We start from the raw sequence: 19,323 nt of genomic DNA, 5'->3' as shown, positions 1-19,323 counted from the left end.
TCCTCATCATCCTTCCCCTCTTGAATTGGAGTCGTCCTCGACTCAAGCTCATCTTCTTCTTCCATGTACGGCCTCAATTCTTGGAACATGCTCCCCTTATACTCAACTTTGATGGTTGTATTCCGAAGTTTCATGTTCTCATTATTCTCCCCTTCTTGACAGCAAACTGACCTCGGTTTAATCAAGGGTATGTGGAAATTGTCCATCTTTATGGAGGCACATGGACCGATTGTGGTGCTTGGATGTGACAACGAACAATGCTCCCCTTCTTGTGATCCATCCTGTTTCTTAAAAACAAAACTAGGAGCACTTGACATGACATGTTCAATGTTAGTAAAGCAAGCTAGTTGATTACTTTGGGGCATGACAAAAGGCTCCTTTACATCTGAAGAAATATAAACTCCACGCACCATATACATACCATTATTATCATATTTGCCCATAGCATGAAATTTGTTTCTTTTGAACAAAGAAAATTCAGTTTTGGAAAATATTCTCCTCTCTACAGTTTTTAGATCACAAAGAAAATCCAATTCAATATAACCCAAAGTATTTAGAGAAGACAACAATTTAAGTTTATCGTTTTTAGAGGTAATGGGAATCAAATGTTTAATTTCAGCACAAGTATTGTTCCCTTTCACTCGTTGTGGCAAAGGTATAAGTGAAACATCAACACACAACTCATGTTTATCACAAAGATCAGTAGAAAAATCAACTTGTGACAAAGGTAAATCAAGTGTAGGTTTCAAATCAGCCAGGTTGGTCGAACAATTAAGCACATCAAGAGAGTTTTTACCTGAAACATCAAACTCTTGTTTTTCTTTTGCGTTATCCTCTTCTTTGTGTGTTTGCAGAAAATTATTAGTTCCAACAAAAGGAAACACAAAATTCTCATCTTGTATCAATTCATATTTGGATGAATGTGTTGCAACATCTAAAATTTTCCATTCTCTTCTAAAAGGTTCAGTCTTTCTTCTCTCAAATATTTCCAAATCAGCTTCTAAAATTTCAACAGCACTCAAAGGTTTAAGAATAACATTTTTACCATTATATTTGAAAGAATAATCATTAGCATTTGTATTATGCACAACATTATTTTCAAAAATCCATGGTTCACCAAATAACAAATGGCATGCTTGCATAGGTACTATGTCAAATTCTGCACTATCCTTGTAAACACGAACAAAAAATTCTATACGTGCAATCTTATTTACCTTTATGATATCACAAGAATTTACCGATTGGATGTAGTACGGAGCTGGATGTGGCTCTATGGTTAAGCCAAGCTTCTCGACCAACTCTAGACTTGCAATGTTGCGGCTAGTCTCACCATCAATAATGATATGACAACGTTGATTCATCACAACAAAGAAAGTCTGAAACAAATTGTTGACTTGATTTTGTTCTGCCTTCTGCATTTGAGAACTGAGCACCTGTTGTGCTACAGTGCTCATATCATCCTGCAAATGGTTAGTCACAGCAAGAGGAAGAACAAGAGATTGCTCCTCGAGTTGAGGCATCTGATCATTTGAATTCAAAACAGGAGGTGGATGAACAAATTTTTTTCTCATAAGAACTTTCATGTCATCCCAATATTGTGGTTTAACTAATGGACTTAAGGACTCCCACCAAGTTAAAGCATTACCTCGCAAGACACTGGCTACATTCTCGACCTTCCTCCGTGCACACATTTGACGAGTAGCAAATATGTTACCTATTGCTATTTCCCACTCAATGTACTCATCAACACCTACACCATCATAAGTCGGTGGATATGAATGACCTGTCATTGTAGACACAAAAACAGGAACAAACAGTGAAAGTTATCCCTAATAATGTACTACGCAAGGATAGTGGTGCCTCTCAATCAATCAACACAGCAAAAGGAAACACCTTGCCAAGCTCTTACAAAGTTCTTACCAGCAAAACAAAGGATTACCTGGAATATGTGATCCAACGATTTCAAGGGTCAAAAACTGTGTTGTCCAAAAGTAATATGTGGAGATTGGGAGGCTAAATATATGTAGCAAGGAATATCAATAAATCAATTCAGAAATTGCAAAGCTGAAAATTAGTCCCAAGCTATAGTCTATGTCGCCGGCCTAAACTCGTCTTGGACCTAGCTCAAGCAAACGAAAGATACAACCAGCCAAGGACTCAAAAGGATGCAAGCACTTCTGAATTTTTTTCTTCTTTATTTTTCTTTTTTCTCTTGGTTCCTTTTTTTTTTGGTGCGGCTTTTCTACTTCTTTTTTTTTCTGCACCTTTGCCTTTTCCTTTGTTTTTTTATATATGTCAGGAAGTGCCGCAAAGATAATTACAATGCAGGAGTACAACTAAAGGTAACTCAAATCTTGCAAATTTCAATGGAACATAGAGCTCCCAGCTGCATTAAATCTCTGCCTACGTGACCAAAATAACTCTTGGATGGCTAGTTATATGGATGAATACTGCACACACTTAGGCATGTATACAAATAATATTTTAGAAAACTCAGCTGCTTAAGAAGATATATATCACCAGGGTGCCAAGCAAAACAAGGTAAGTTTCCAATAGAAAATATGGGTCTACACCAAATCTAACAACGGCAGGGCTTCCCTTTGCTTCTGTTAAAAGACAAAAGGAAACCAGACTGATAGATTTATGACTTTTCTTTCTTTCTAATTGGCGTACAGTTCACAATATTTAATTCCCTTCTTTCCTGTTTCCTTCAACATGCATATGAAGCAAGCACTCGACACCACAACTATTGGCACAAGTTCTGAATTAAAGCACGGGGCCAACCAGAAAAGAAAGATCACTCGAGCATACACTAGACCTCGACTAATTAAACCAACAATCACTGACGACTCAACAGGGGACTAAGATTCAGAGAAGCAAACTGAAAAGAAAAATTGAGGGCACAAAAGGGTTATAGGACAGCTGCACGATAAAAACATATATTTTTGTGGGGCAATTTTCTGGAGTTTTAGGACGATGACACAAACTAAACTAGGGTAAGGGCGAACCTGATGGTAAACCTGAAGCTCTGATTACCAATTGATGGAAGCTAGGGTTTCCGATCTTCCGAAAGGTTCAGATAAGCGACGATTTGGTGGAGTCGCGACACACGTCGATCCGGCTTCCGAACAACACGTTCAAAACCCCGCAATCGCAGCACCACGTCTCCTCAGGTTATCGACCGGCGGATGCATGGTCGACCTCGCCAAGAAGGCTAATCCCTGCCTATGAATCGAAGAACACAAGCAAGAACACGAAAGGATGCAACCAAATTGCAGATGTATGATTAAACTCACGAGTTGGGGTCTCACAAACCGTTGAACGGCGAAACTGTTCTTGACAGATTAATCTAAGAAAAACCCAAACCCTAATGATGAGATGGCGGCTTTTTTTGAAGCCCCTAGGGTCGTGGCTAGACCCCCTGGTCGACACCCTAATGGACAACACTTGATACACGGCCCAAAGGCCAAAATACGGCGACGCAGTGCCTGAGACAGATTCTGGACGTCCACTTGTTTCGAGGATTCCTGTTGACTCAGGCCTGATTTGTACGTGGGACCAGTGCCATTGGAAGTTCTATGAAATTCTGTTTCCATCCATATATAGAACGTCCAAATCCGAGCCCGTATGCGGCCTGGGCGTCCGTTTTACCGCAGACAGCTCTGGACTCCGAGGTGGACTCAAAGTTGAGTTGTATTGGGTCTCCAACTTGACTTGGCCGACTTTGCTGGCCCCTCCACGCCTCCAAGCCCCTCTCCAACATCATTCTCATCATCTCCATGGTTCCTAACAATAATTAAATTATTAAGTAGCAATTTATTCTTAAAATCATATAAAGAAGGCATTAGAAACGAGCTCACCGATAAAATTGACTGTCGTGCTTTAGCTCTCGTGATCGGAAATTCAGCAAAGCAAACTGAACTAAAAAAATTGTGGGGCACAAAAGGGTTATAGGACAGCGGAATAAATTTTTTTATGGGGCTTTTTGTGGACTATAGGTAATGAAAAAAAATAAATCTAAAGGCACACGATAATATACCTCTCGGCAAACCTGGAATCCTGATACCAAATGATGGAACACTGGCCCGATCTTCCGAAAGGTAAGGGTAATTTCGATTGGTGGAACATCGACGTTGGCGATCCGGCTTCAAATCAACACGATTCGAACCCTGCAACTGTTACACCGCTGCTCCGTTGGTTATCAACCAAGCACAACTTTATTGACCTCGCCGAAAATGCTTTTCCTGCAAGCAAATCGAAGAACACAAGCAAGAACAGGTAAACACGCAATCTGAAATTGCAGATGAATCTTTAAGCAAATCTGAACAAGAAGGTTCGAGTTCAAGAACACCAAAGGACTAATCGACACAGGGGTGGAGAACAAGAACAGGGGCCCTGGATCACGGTAAACGGACTTGGCGTCTCAGTTACAATGATCAAATCTATTTCTCGAAGGAAAACTGGACTCTAAACAAAACCCAAACCCTAATGTGGCAGGCGGCTACTGAATATATGAGGGTTAGGTCGTGGTTGACCCCCCTGGTCACGCCCCTATGGGCTCCCACACGATGCATGGGCCGACAGCCCAAAAGGCGGCGGCGCAGCACCCTGGCAAATTCTGAACGTCCAATTGTTTCGATGATTCCCATTGACTCAGGATGAATCTTGAGGTGGGCTTGGTGGCGTTGGAAAGCTTGTTTCCTTAGCTTTCCAACCATATATAAAACGTTGCAATCGGAGTCCGGATGCAATCTGGGCCGCCAAATCATTGTGGGCTGGTCCTGAACTCCGAGATGGACTCGAACTTGAGTTGGTTTGGGCCTCCACCTTGGTGACTCGAATTGAATTAGCCTTGGGCCTCCTTCTTTACTTGGGCTCCCTTGTTGGACTCCTCCTTGTCCATTGCATGAGTCAACCATGGTTGTATGCGTGCGGGTCCTGTCCTCATCAGCATGTCCAGCGGAGGAGTCTTGGTTGTATCCGAAGGAGTGATGTCCTCATCATCCTTCCCTCTTGAATTGGAGTCATCCTCGACTCAAGCTCATCTTCTTCTTCCATGTACGGCCTCAATTCTAGGAACATGCTCCCCTTATACTCAACTTTGATGGTTGTATCCCGAAGTTTCATGTTCTCATCAACAAGGGACCAAGCTAGGACTCTCCGGTGATGTACTCTTGCACACTTTTTTATTTTTCCCTAACCCCCGAGTGCGCAAGATATGTTCAAATGTGAGTAGGAGGAGAGCTCATGGAGAAAACGCTCATGGAGGCCGCCCAACTCCTACAAAAAATTAGCAATGGTGCGGCAATGCGTAGAGATTGGGAAACACGGGATTCGGCAAGCCGTGAGCAAGAATCTCAACCGGTGGAGCTTGCTGAAATTTCTGGAAAAGGTACTCCGGAGTTGAAGGAAGAACAACCAAAGCATCAAAAAGATGTGAGAGCAACTCAAGGTGAAGGTGCATTGATCCAAGGTTCAACCAAAGAAGACTCGGGAGAAGAAAGAAGGAGCTTGGAAAGCGCAAGGTCTTTAAGGGAATTCTAGCAAATGGATTGGATGCCAATTGATTTTGGAGATTTGTTTGACAAGAGAAGACCTTACCCAAGCCAAAGGATGTCGGCAAGAGCCATAGAGTCGGATTTCCCTTCAAATCCACACACGGGGTATATATTAGAGAAAGAATCGGCCGGAGAGATTATTCGGAAGCTCTTTGAAGAAGAAGGGAGGATCGACGACAACCACGTCGAGGAAGCAAGAAGGATCTTGGGCGTGAAGCCCGAGTCATCACCCTTCGCACACATAGCTAAAGTCTACGCTATAGGAAGCGACCACGATGAAGGTATGACATTGCCTAACCCACATTTAAGTTGCATGATAGATGGAAAAATTATTCATGTGGCTTTATGTGATGTCGGTGCCCATGTTAGTGTGATGACATCTAAGATTTATGATGAACTCTTTGTTGAAAATTCTAGTCTAGCCCCTACAAATATTAAATTGATCATGGGAGATGGTAGAAATACTAGGCTTCTAGGAGTCATTAAAAATCTAGGTGTTACTATCATGAATAAAACTATCCCAATGGACTTTTTTGTGCTTGATTCTTGTGAAGATGATCATGATGATGTTATTCTTGGCAAACCCTTCCTAAAATTAGTTAATGCAATTCTTGATGTGGGAAAGGGGATCATAACACTTGAGATAGATGGGATGAAACATGAATTTAATTTTCGCCCGGAATATTGTGAAGCTTCACCTCTACCTCTTGATAACGAAGAGGTATAGAGCGGTTGTTTTGTTGACTCTTTTAGGGACCCCCTCCAACGAGCTTTGGAGGACGATTCTTCACAAGGACTCTATGATCAAGAGTTAGCGGACGCAACCAAAAGCTTGGAAGCACACCTTGGAACTTTGAATGGGGAGAAGATTGAAGACATAGGAGATTTCCATCATCAAGAGAAGGGAGTGCCCGACGTCGATTTGAAGCCATTGCCAAAGGGATTGAAATATGAATTCTTGGGAGAAAACAAGACCTTCCCGGTGATTGTTAGCGATGAGTTGAAGCTCAAAGAAATTGATAAGTTGCTGAAATTGTTGAGAAGGCACAAGAAGGCAATAGGTTACTCCATCAATGACTTGAAAGGGATTAGTCCGGCGTTTTGCACTCACCGGATTCAACTTGAGGAGCAACACAAGCCCAAAGTGGAGCATCAAAGGAGGTTGAGCCACGCTATGCATGACGTGGTAAAGAAAGAGGTGATCAAGTTGTTGGACGCCGGAATTATTTACCCTGTGCCACATAGTGAATGGGTTAGCCCCGTGCATTGTGTGCCAAAGAAAGGAGGACTCACGGTCGTGAAGAATGACAAAGATCAATTGATCCCTCAAAGAACCATCACGGGGTGGAGGATGTGCATCGACTATAGAAAATTGAACAAGGCAACAAGGAAGGATCACTTTCCATTACCATTCATCGATGAGATGCTTGAGAGGTTAGCAAAACATTCATACTTTTGTTACCTTGATGGATATCCGGGATTCTTCCAAATACCTATTCACCCGGATGATCAACATAAGACAACCTTCACTTGCCCCTATGGAACTTTTGCATATCGGAGGATGCCTTTTGGATTATGCAATGCACCTTCTTCTTTTCAAAGGTGTATGATGGCCATATTCTCGGACTTCATTGAAGAAATTATGGAGGTGTTTATGGACGACTTCTCGGTGCATGGTACAAGCTTTGACAATTGTTTGGCAAACTTAGAGAAGGTTCTTGCAAGGTGTGAAGAGGTTGATCTAGTGCTGAATTGTGAGAAGTGTCACTTCATGGTGAGGCAAGGAATTGTTATAGGGCACGTTATCTCTGAGAGAGGAATAGAGGCAGACAAAGCAAAGATTGAGACCGTTGAAAAATTGCCGCCACCCACCGATATCAAGTCCCTAAGAAGTTTTCTTGGCCACGCCGGATTTTATAGGAGGTTCATACGAGACTTCTCGAAGATCACAAAGCCGTTGACTCAACTTCTTCAAAAAGATGTGGAATTCGACTTCAACCAAGAATGCCTTGACGCCTTTCGCTCACTCAAGAGATCTCTAGTAAGTGCACCAATCATGCAACCTCCGGATTGGAATTTACCTTTTGAGATTATGTATGATGCGAGTGACTACGCCATGGGTGCCGTCCTTGGACAAAGAAAAGAAGGGAAGGTACATGCCATTTATTATGCAAGCAAGACCCTTAATGAAGCCCAAGTAAGGTATGCCACAACAGAGAAGGAATTGCTTGCCGTGGTATTCGCCTTTGAAAAATTCAGATCTTACATAGTTAATTCAAAGGTGATTGTGTACACCGACCAAGCCGCTATCAAGTATCTTTTGTCCAAGAAAGACGCCAAGCCCCATTTGATTAGGTGGATCTTGTTACTTCATGAGTTTGATGTTGAAATCTGAGACAAGAAGGGCGCGGAGAATGTGGTAGCCGACCACCTATCAAGAATGCACCGAGAAGATGATGGGAAGGAGCCTATCGAAGACCGGATGCTAGATGATCATCTATACTGGGTATTTGACAAAGGTGGATGGATGGAAGACATTATCAGAGCTATCAAAGGGATTCCCCTAGATCATTTGGATAGGAATGAGAAGCGGCAAGTTTATTCAGAAAAGAAGAAATATTTTTGGGATGCTCCATACTTATATAGATATGGAGAAGATGGAGTTCTTCGAAGATACATTCCGGTGGAAGAAAGAGAGGAGATATTGAAGAAGTGTCACTCGTCACCTTATGGAGGACAATATGGACACGCAAGGACACAAGCTAAGGTATGGTCTTGTGGATTTTATTGGCCCGAGATGCATAATGATGCAAAGAAGTTCGATGCTACATGTCCAGAGTGCCAAAGGTCGGGAACATCTCACAAAGGAATGCCATGCCGCTAAATTATAATTTGCAAATCGATTTGTTTGATGTTTGGGGAATCGACTTCATGGGACCGTTCTTGAACTCACATGGGTATGAATACATCTTGGTGATGGTGGATTACGTCTCAAAGTGGGTGGAAGCAATACCTTGTTGCAAGGCGTCAACTGATGAGTCCATCCACATGGTGAAGACGATGATATACCCTCGCTATGGCGTTCCAAGAGTTTTGATAAGCGATGGAGGAACCCACTTCATGGGGAAAGAATTTGGGAGATACTTGTCCAAGATGGGGATTGAACATAGAGTCTCCACGGCCAATCATCCTCAAACTAATGGGCAAGCGGAGACTTCCAACAAGCAACTAAAAGGAATCCTCATGAAGACCGTGATAAAGGGAGGAAAATATTGGTCCAAGAAGCTAGACGATGCACTATGGGCGTATAGAACCGCATTCAAGACGCCGATTGGTATGACCCCCTACCAATTTGTTTATGGGAAGACATGCCACTTGCCGGTGGAGTTAGAACACAAAGCGTATTGGGCTATGAAGGAGATGAATTATGACGCTAACGCCGCGACAATCAAAAGAAGGATTCAAATAAGTGAATTGGAAGAATTGCAGTTGAAAGCCTACAATAGTGCGAGTATTTATAAAGAGAGGATGAAATGGTGGTACGACAAGAAGCTCCAAAAGAAAGATTTCAAGGAAGGAGACAAGGTCCTCTTATATAATTCAAGATTCAAGCTTTTCAGAAAAGGTAAGCTTCAAAGGAAATGCGATGGACCGTACGTCGTACAGTTGGTCTCGCCTACGGGAGCGGTAGCGATCATGGATGCCAAGGGAGACCAGTATGTGGTGAATGGGCAGCAGCTCAAGGTGTTCTTGGAGCCCGATGTCGTGCCTCTTCACTACGTGGACATCTACGACATTGAGGAAGAGCCAAAACGGTCGAGCTTGACGACGATAAAAAGGTATGTTTGTAAATACTAGAATAGATTTTATATTTTTCTCTATTGTCTATGCATTTTCTGGGAAACTCTCGAATAAAACCTGGGCTAATTTTTAGACATAGAACCCACCAGAGAAAATCGAGGACAAGATGGGCCGAAAACCCACTGGGCCGGCCGGTCCACGAAGGCCCTAGCTGGCCGGCCTAGCCCCCCTCGTGCCCGGTTCAGTCTCCTCTTTCTGGAGGTGCGAGATACGGAAATTTTGAGACCGAGTCCTACATGATTTGGGCACTTTAAACGCGAAGAGATTGGACTTCTCATCCAAGACTTTTTGGGACATAAATACAAGCCTGACCTTGAGCAAAAAACTCATCTTTTTCAATCTCAACCATAGCCACCAAGTGCAAGAGAGAAACCATGGCCGTCCCAAGGTACGAGTGGGTTGAGTGCGAACTTTGCAAGTTGAAGGAGGGTGTCGCGGTGCCGGTGCCGTCAAGAACGCCGGTGAGCCGATGCCCCTCGAGGTGAAGCGTTGTGAGGTGCTACCTACCCCTCCCAAGAAGCGCACGGCGAGGATCCAAGTAGGGGGGAAGGCGCCTTGTGGAAGGATCACGGATCGCAATGCCGCAGCCATCATTCCCTCTATTAGACGCTCCACCCGCCTCCTTGGGGGGAAGCGGAAAAGCTATGAGGAGAAGACGCCGGAGCAACAGGACTATGGGGGTGACAGCGATTGGGAGGACGATCGTAACCCTGGCTCATGGGGGTGCGGTGATGAAGACGATGGTGATTGGCCGATGTGGGAAGAAGGAGCATGGAAGGATGACAAGACTGAGGATCGCCACCAAGACAAAGGGAAGGACAAGGTCCTGGACTTCAAGGATGATCCAAAACCGCTCGATGGCCACATCCCAGGATGTTGTCCCCTTTGTCGCCGCCTCATCCGCGGCCTCTTCTATGAGTTTGGGGACGCTCGACGCTCCATTGAGTCCATTAAGATTAGGATGAAAAGCCTTGAAGACTCGACAAACCTAGATTACAAGTTCCATAACCAAAACATTAGGAAACTCTTTGGGACGGTTGGGAACTTGAAGAAGGGGATAGTGGACGACGTGCAATTATCATCCCCTTGTGATCTTCTCTAATGATGAGGGCGTCGTTTATTCTAAGCATGGGGGGGGGGTGATATATCTTTTGAGATCTATTTGAGAGAGTCCTAGTCGTCGTGAGAGTCCTAGAGTCCTTTATTTTAGTTGAGAGTTTGTGAGTCGGAGTCTTAAATTAGTGTTGTGTCAACAAAAATCAATAAAAAGAGTCCTTTATTTTTGTTTAAACTTTGTCTCGTGCAATTTATTTATGCATTCAAGTCTTTATTAATTCTTTTAAGCATTATGTTCATGAACTTTGCTTAGAATTAAATCTTTAAAGTGGAGTTATTAATTGGGGAATCATCACGAATACCCACACTTGATCTTGAATTAGTGCTTAGCTTTATTTACACTCTCAAGCAAAGCTTGATTTGGAGGAATTTAATTTTGCTAAATTTATAAAAACCCCTGCAATTATTAGTTTGATCATGTCCTTTACAAGTTGAGAGCAATATTCTATCACCCAAGAGCCCAAATTAATTGTTCCACCATAAGCATTGGACTTACAATGAGTTGTATTAGGATTGTTTTCTCTTGGAAGTTTTAATTTCAAGCAATGGTCATGTCCTTGATCTTTTACCTTTTAATTGCTAGCCTCGACAATATTCGGTAAAGAGGGTTCTTCATTGGAGCATCTCATGTGATCTACCGAATTCTAAACTCCAAAAACAAAATTATCATTGTTCATTACCTTATTCCTTGACCACAACCCAATCTCGAGGATACGACGCGCTTCTGCGAAAAATCTAAACAGAACATAACTTGGGAAGGAGACAAGGAGGGGGTAGGAGGAAGATGAGCCGAAACCGAGCCTGGAAGGTGCCAGGCCGGCTGGCCCAATAAGGCCTAGCCGGCCGGCCTACCCCACCTTGGCCTCGGCTCGGTGTCCGCAAACTCGTGGACGTTCCTCTGGTAATTTTGGATCTATCTTTTAAAGGAACAATTCGGAGAAAAGGGGTGGAGAATAATAAAAGAGAGAGAGAGAGGAAGAAAGAGGAGAGTGTTTGAGAGAAATAAAAGATGTATGCTAAAAAGGTATGCCATGTGCTAATAAAAGCATGAAGAGGAAGAAAAAAAAAGAGAGAGAAAAAAATGGGAGAGAAGAAAAGAGAAGGAATAAAAATATATGAGTATGCATGAGTATGTGAAAGGGTTGAAAGAGATGTAAAAGATTCATTCTTTAATCGTCGATTCCAACCATGTGCAATCCGACGGCGAGGACAACACTTGTGCCTTGAAGTCAATCATCTTTTGTATGCCCTTGCACGTGTCCACCATTCTAAATCTTCTCATCCATTGACCCCTAACATTATGGAGAAACTCTCATGACCATTGGCTTGAAAGGTAGACAACCATTAGAGAGTTTTCTTAACTTGACAATATGTGTATTTGTTTTGCTAAGCCTCACCTATAGCTACACCAAATCTTTGAGAGACTTGTTGAGAAAAGTGAGAATTTGCAAGAAAAATTTGGTAGGATAGCCACTTTATATTGAGAGCCCTTTTGAGAGAACTTGTACAAGGATCTTGGTCTAACTTTTGTTGTAGGAAGCTTTGTCTTTATGAAAGAAAAGAAAGAAAAAAAAACCTCCAAGGAAGGCAAGAAAGCGAGTGTCGATAATTTTCAAGACTTCTAGCGAAGGGTATCAGTTGTGGAAGTGATTTTATTTTGATGAACCCTTGAACACCCATTTTAAGATTATCTTTGCTGCTCCACTGAATTTTGCTTGAAGGAATTAACTTAGACTTGCTTATATGAGTAAATTTTGTAATGTAAGATACCTTGATCAACCCTTCGGAATTCACTTGATAATTTGATTGGCTCGAGGACGAGCAAAAGCTAAGCATGGGGGGGGGGGTTGTTGGCGCTCCTTAGCTACACACTTTAAGTGGTGTTTTAGCGCTGATTTCGGAAACATTCATGTACTAACCCGCCACTTGGCACCCGAAATAACCCCGTTTTCGATTGTGTCTTGTATTTTGGAGCATATTGTAATTTTGCAGGAAATAAGGCATTTTCGGAGGAGTTTTGATGCGGAGTCACAATAGGACACGGCTGAGGAACGAAGAGGAGAATCAACACGTGGAAGACGAAGCCGAGCCGGGCCAGAAGAAGCCCAGGCCGGTCGGCCCAGGGCCCACTAGCCGGCAATGCAGTTGCGAGAACCTCCTCTCGTGCGGCTCGTCCTTGTGCAGCAGATGTGGCACCTCCAAGGTATCCAGACGTACGGGAAGAAGCGTCGCGATCCGGACTGCTAGGTCCGCAAAGGCGACCTAGGGCTTGGGCGTGAAGGAGGGGAGGCACTGTAGCGTGATGTGGCAACTGTTCACAGAGGCGTTACTGTTCACATGAACAGTACCGAGAATTGTAAAAGGGCTAGAGTTTTTAGGCGCCCCCCTCCCACTGTTTATATAGCCCTTAGGTGGGCTGCCTTGGGCCCCACCTTAGGCGCCCCCTTTTTGGGCCGAAAAGGCCCATTAGAGCACCTAAGCCCAGTCTAATTCGTATCTCATCCTTATCAGGCTTCTTTCCCTGAAGTGTGTGACCCTATGGGCTCAAATGCGAATATACATGGCCCGAGTACTCTTACTCGGTCCAATAGTAGACAGTGGCCTCTAGCAAGACATGTCAACTCCTATATGCACATTAAGATCATATCAGATGAGCCGCCACAATATCATATACATGCTGTTCCTTTTGCCTCACGATATTTGGTCTAGTTTAAAGCCGACCACTCTTTCTCGATCCTGTGATTCGGAATACTTGGTTAACTCTTAACCCCAGCATGGCCATACATTTCCTGATCCGAATCACTTGAGGGGCCCAGAGATATCTCTCTCTTGTAGAGAGGGGCAAATCCCATCTTGACCGACTATGTCTCACAGCATGCTTCTTGACAGACCCGAAAGCCACCTTTATGACTACCCTGTTACGGTGCAGTGTTTGATGGCTCCTAAGTAAGTCGGTTCACATCTTGAGTACATACGACGATCTCATGTCCTAGGACACAGCGTACATATTGTGTAATGAGAAGTCATCATCTCGTGTTGGGTCAGTTCAGTCTCATGTCTCACATGAGCCCACATTATTAGTTTGACATCCCCATGTCCATGACTTGTGAAACGTAGTCAATCAACTAATACATGTGCTAGTCTAATATTCATGTGTGTCCTCACATGAACTCCGACTAGGAATATTTTAGAATATTCATACAAGTATAGAGTTTCACAAATACTTCACATAAGCATTAATCAATACAAGTTGTCATCCAGGAATATTCAAGGTACACTTTATTAACCATGAATACAAGGAAATATGATTGCCTCTAGGGCATATTTCCAACACGCGTTGCCCTCGACAACCCTAGGCGGCGTCCTATCGAAACGACGGACCAGAGACGCCTACAAAAGACAGAGAGCCGCCGTCATTAGAGGGGGAGCCCCCGGAAGAGATTGAACACCCGTCGTTGAAGGACAACTCAAGAGCAATACGAACGACAGCGGGTCTCATCCTTCGCTATTGACTTCTACACCATGAACTCCGTCGCCATGACTAGTTTTATGGGGTGAAAGCTTTCGTTTGTCCATGGGGTTGTAAGGTAAACTTGGTTTGTAATCGCCGACATACTTTGTGATATCAATCTATCTTGTACATAGATTTCGGTTCTCTTTGCTTGATGAATGACTACCCCTAATGCTGTGTGTTGGCGCTCAGCTACACACTTTTAGTGACATTTAGGTGGAGATTTTGGACTAATTCTTATACTAACCCGCCACCTGGCACTTGAAATAACCCCGTTTTCGCATGTGTGTTGTGTTTTGGAGTATATTGTGTATTTGCAGGAAAACAGCCCAATTAGGAGCATTTATGTCCAAAGCCCAAAACCAACTAGGAGCCCGAAGGAATCAAGCCCAATGGAGGAAGCCCAACCGACCTACTAATGGGACAAGTGGGCTTTCATAGCCCAACTCATGGTCCTAGGTGTCCACATTCAATGAACCTTGGACTCGGGAGACTTAAGCATGAAGGAATAGAAGATTTGGAAAGTTATCCACGAGATCGAGTCAAACTCGGAGACATTCGCGCAGCCCAGGACAGCATGATGTTCGGTGCAGATTCGGAGATCTAAACGGCCTTAAATGACAAAATGTTGAATACCAAAGTTGTCGGCATCGTCGAGACTTCGATTTGGACCTATGGAATGCATGATTTGGAATATGGAGCTAGGAGATATTGCGGTTCACAATTGACGCGTCTAAGGGCCGTCAACAAGCTTTTCTGGCGCCGTTGCCGGGGATCGGCAACACGAACCCTAGGGAGATCTATCTAACCTTTCGTACTAACCCTAATTTTATTATCTAACCTTTCGTACTAACTCTAATTTTATTATTGCATATACACTTATTTTCTTGTTTGTGTCCTTAAAAGCAGGTGAAGAAGAAAAAAAGACACTAAAATCGGGCTTTGATCCACTATCCGCTCCAACAAGGCGATCTAGGGGTTCTCAACATCCGAATATCAACAACCCTAGATCCGCTTTAAAGTGAAAGATGGTAAACAAAGGTATGCCACTGTGTCAATTAATTTTGAAGACTAATTTTTCTTGGAGATTTGTTTGTTCAAGCAATAGATGTGAAGTATGCAAAAAAAAAAAAATCGTGCGATCGGATCATCATCATCTCCAAAGTGCTGCTGTTGTGATGAGATTTTCGTCCATGAACAGAGAAGTACCATGAGAGAAAATTGTATATTGTAAATCTCCATCAAGTCTTCTTTCCAACGCATCAAGAATCGTGAATTTTGGAGATCGGTGTGAAGAGTTATGGTAAAATCTTTCAACGCTGCGCGTTCTGAAATGTCTCGGGACAGAGCGTAGTGCCGGAGTAAAACGACCATAAGTTCTTCATCCGGAGTCCATTTGGGATCAATGACCACTCGTTGAAAAGGTAATTTCATAAGGCTTTCCATGGAGTAGAATTTTGGTACATTTTCTATGCAGGATGATCAAGGAATTCAACAAAGAAGAGGCAGCAACAATGGAGAATGTGATGACGATGTCGCAAGATGTTTGGAGGACCTTGTGCACAAAAGTTGATGATTTGAAGTTGACCAACGCTGGAGGAAACAAGATTAGAGGAACCATGATGCCACCCATCTTCTCCATGGGATACTCAAGAAGCTTCTAGTCGAGTGCAATCAAAGAAAGAAACCGCTCTGATCATCGACACGAAGCACGGGAACCTCCTTCAATCCCGACACCTTAGGCAAAGCAAGAACCATGGAGACAGACCATTAGAGCCATGCTACTCGCTGGTGAATCAATGGTGATGACCTTGAACCCAAGGATGCACAACAAGACGCTCCGAAGTCCACAAGATCAAGATCATCGACATCTTCAGATCGATTCGTAAGAAGTCATTGTTATCATCAATATTATGCTCGACCTCAGAAGAAAATTGCAGTATATTTTTGGATATTCAAAAGCCCCATGAAGTTAAGGTTGCAACGAATCAAGAATGAAGTCAATCGAAGTTTCCTACAAGAAGTTATGGCCAAAACATCGAAGGTCGTGCACTCTGAAATTTTCTGGACAGCACGCAGCGCTAAAGTAAAACGGTCATAACTCTCTCGTTTGGACTCCGTTTAAAGCGAATGACCACTTGTTGGAAAGGTAATTTCATAAACTTTTTAATAGAGATATATTTTGGTATATGTTCTATTCTGTATTCAGGGGAAAATCCATGGCAGGAGCAACATAATGGGAGCAAGATAGAGGAGATAACGATGACGACTATGAGGAGGAGCTTGGGCAATGGTTTCATCAAGCGTACATGATCAAATTCAGAGGAGAAGAACAAAACAAAGACCCCAAGAATGTCGACAAATAAAGACACAAGCGGTGTACCTTTGATAAATGAAGATGTTGCAAGCAAACCACGATGGATTACAAGAGGCGACATCAAGCTGCATGGACACTTCGGATTCTTGCACGAAAGACCATGGCTTCGCAACAATGAGAAGATATGTGAGAAAGTCGAGCTCTATGACTTTAAATGATTTGCTTTGCGGGCGGCAACCCGATCTTTTATTCTATCTATATCATTATGACGGTCTATATTGTGCTCTTTAAACGGAACATCGAGTAACATTGTACCATTGCTCTAACTAAAACCACAACATCATGTTGTTTGTTCTAAATATTATTGAGAGAGCACTTTGTTATTTGATCTTGGAAAACTTATAGACCTTTTTCTGTGCCTAATAGTGTTTTGAGTCTTTTTTATTTGTGTCTTTTAGAGAGATTTATGAAGCATGGCACCACCCTTTGGTTCTAAACTTGTGGCTAGTTATCTTAGGCTAACTTTTGTCTTGTTTTAGGACCACCACCTTATCATGTCATATCATTTTGTTCCATCATATTTGTTCACCCACCTCATGTGCATATCATTGTTCATATTGTTCTCCACCTTGCATTGCATTGAATGTTGCATCTTATAACCCTTTTGTGAAAACCTTTGTTTCCTAAGCCTTCCCATCCAACCCTATCATAAAAAAAGAGAGCCAATAGAGGTAGGATTATTTATTCCTACCTCTATTCTAACTAAAAACTTTGACTAGCCTCCTTATACCATCAAAAACCACCTACCCATAGCCAACCTAAAACCATATGTTTTGTTTTTTTTCCAAAAATCTTACTTTTGTTTCTCATTTGTTTTCAAAACCACCTTAGATAGAATTTCTATACCTAAACCTCTCTCTTCAAAACTCTTGTTTTAAAGCCAAAATATAAGACACCCTTGAACCTGTCCTTTCAACCTAGCTAACCCTTGTTTTTGCTAACTTTGCATTTGCATTTTGCATCCACCTCATTGTCCTCATCCTCATTTAGTTGGCTTGGTTGCTTCACTTAACGATGAATGCTCTCTTATCCATGTTAATGTTCATTAGCATTTTTCTTTAGCAATCTTGTGTAAACGTGGTGTTTAAACTTGCTTGCGGACCTTCATCTTTAAGCTCCTTTAACCATGCTAGATATCCATTTTGTTTTCATGTTGCATTAGGATGGTTTATAAGCTTTGCAATGCGCTTTATTTTCTTGTGCTATAAAAGCCTATTGATCGTGGGATAGACATGATGTTTTGACCTTGGTTAAATAAGTCTTTATGGCTACGGAGAAATTCGGCAACCTAGTTGTAAACATGGTGTTTAGAACTAGGTGTAAACATTGTCTTTGTTTATATCCCTTCATTTCATTTGTATTTACACTTGCACACACATACACTCACTAGGTTTTTATTTTTCTTTTGCTAAGCTAGCTATGCCACACGTTGGGATCCTAGGATGCTTGGTTTGTTGGCAATTGTTTCTACTCCTGATCGTCACCCCGGGGGTAGTGTGTGCTTAAAATGTTTTGCAGGCATGACAGAGCACTCCCATGAGTTCAAGACCAAAAGAATTGCAACCTCAATCGTCAACATCGTCGAAACCCGAGAAGGACGCTGCTGTTTTCATCAGTTTGAGCACATATTCAGAGCTGTACAATAAGCAAAAAGTTGATATTCAAAGGATCCATCAAATTCCCGTTCCAACGCATCCAAGATCAACAAATTTGAAGACCCGTACAAGGAGATATGGCAAAAACTTTGGGCGACATACGTTCTGAAATTCGTACAGATTGCAGCGCCGAAGTAAAAAGGGCATAACTCTCTTGTTCGGAATCCGTTTTGGGTGAATGATGACTCGTTGGAAAGGAAAAATTGTGCACTTTTCAATGGAGCAATGACTCAGTACATGTTCTGATTTGGATAAAGAAGAAAAATTCGTGGAAGATGAGGCAGCATTGTGGACAACAAAAGTTGAAGGAGGCAATGACGAAGAAAGGAACGATTTGGACCAAGGCATAATGACAACAAGAAGAAGTTGAAGGAAGAACGAGGCAACAAAGGTGAACACCACAAGATGCTCATAATTCTTCTTCCATGCTAAGCACAATGCTTAAGCATGGGGAGGCCGCGCTACACTACAAGCATCGAAAGGTAGCTCTTCCTCAAACTTCTCTTGTTCATATCTTTCTATATGCTTATATATATGTATGCCTTCAACCATAGGATAGAAACCTTTGTATATCTCTCAACCAATAACATGTCTTCTAGGAGGACAACCTAGTTTTGTTTTTGTTTTGAATAAATAAAGGATCACCATCACATTGTGCTCACCACGATGATATCTTTATATACTTTTGCTTATGGAAAAATGATGAAAGTTGCCGCCTAGTCTTACTTACACCATGTTATATATGACTTGACTATTTGCTCTCAATTAAATAGAAATAAATATTAAATACCGGCTCTTTCATTTGTGGAGGTTAAATGACTAATTTTAGACCCACATACATATCATTGCTCTTTTATTTAAGTTTACCGATGACCTTATACCTTGTATTGTTTTATTGAAAATTAATTCCTACGCTATCTACATTTGTGAATCTCTTGCAAAGTTCTACCTACCAAAGCCACATACATGCATGTTCTTTCATGATGAAACCTTTAGATTAATTGCAAACTTGTATTTTGATGAGTTGGATTATGATTGATTTCTATGGTACGAGACTAAGAAGCCGCTCATCCCTTTGTGTAACATTTTTATGCTAGCCCTTTTGTCCATGCATTGTGAGTTTTCACATTGGAAATTTCACAAACTCTGCTGGGCATCCACCCAAAAACCTAAATATCTTTTTTGTGATTACCTCCTTGACCACTACCCAATTTGAGTATGGAATAAATTCTAGATAGAAAATAG

General features: G+C 42.3%; 1 protein-coding gene across 1 annotated transcript in view; it reads left to right on the top strand.

Moving 5' to 3' along the window:
- The window catches only part of LOC120679964 (sm-like protein LSM5), an 87,620-nt gene that overhangs the window by 21,728 nt on the left and 46,569 nt on the right, over nucleotides 1-19,323 (top strand). The gene's annotated exons all lie outside the window — the stretch shown is intronic.

Source organism: Panicum virgatum, chromosome 6N (assembly GCF_016808335.1).
Source record: "Panicum virgatum strain AP13 chromosome 6N, P.virgatum_v5, whole genome shotgun sequence".
NCBI lineage: Eukaryota > Viridiplantae > Streptophyta > Magnoliopsida > Poales > Poaceae > Panicum > Panicum virgatum.
This window is presented reverse-complemented; position numbering and strand designations above follow the sequence as displayed.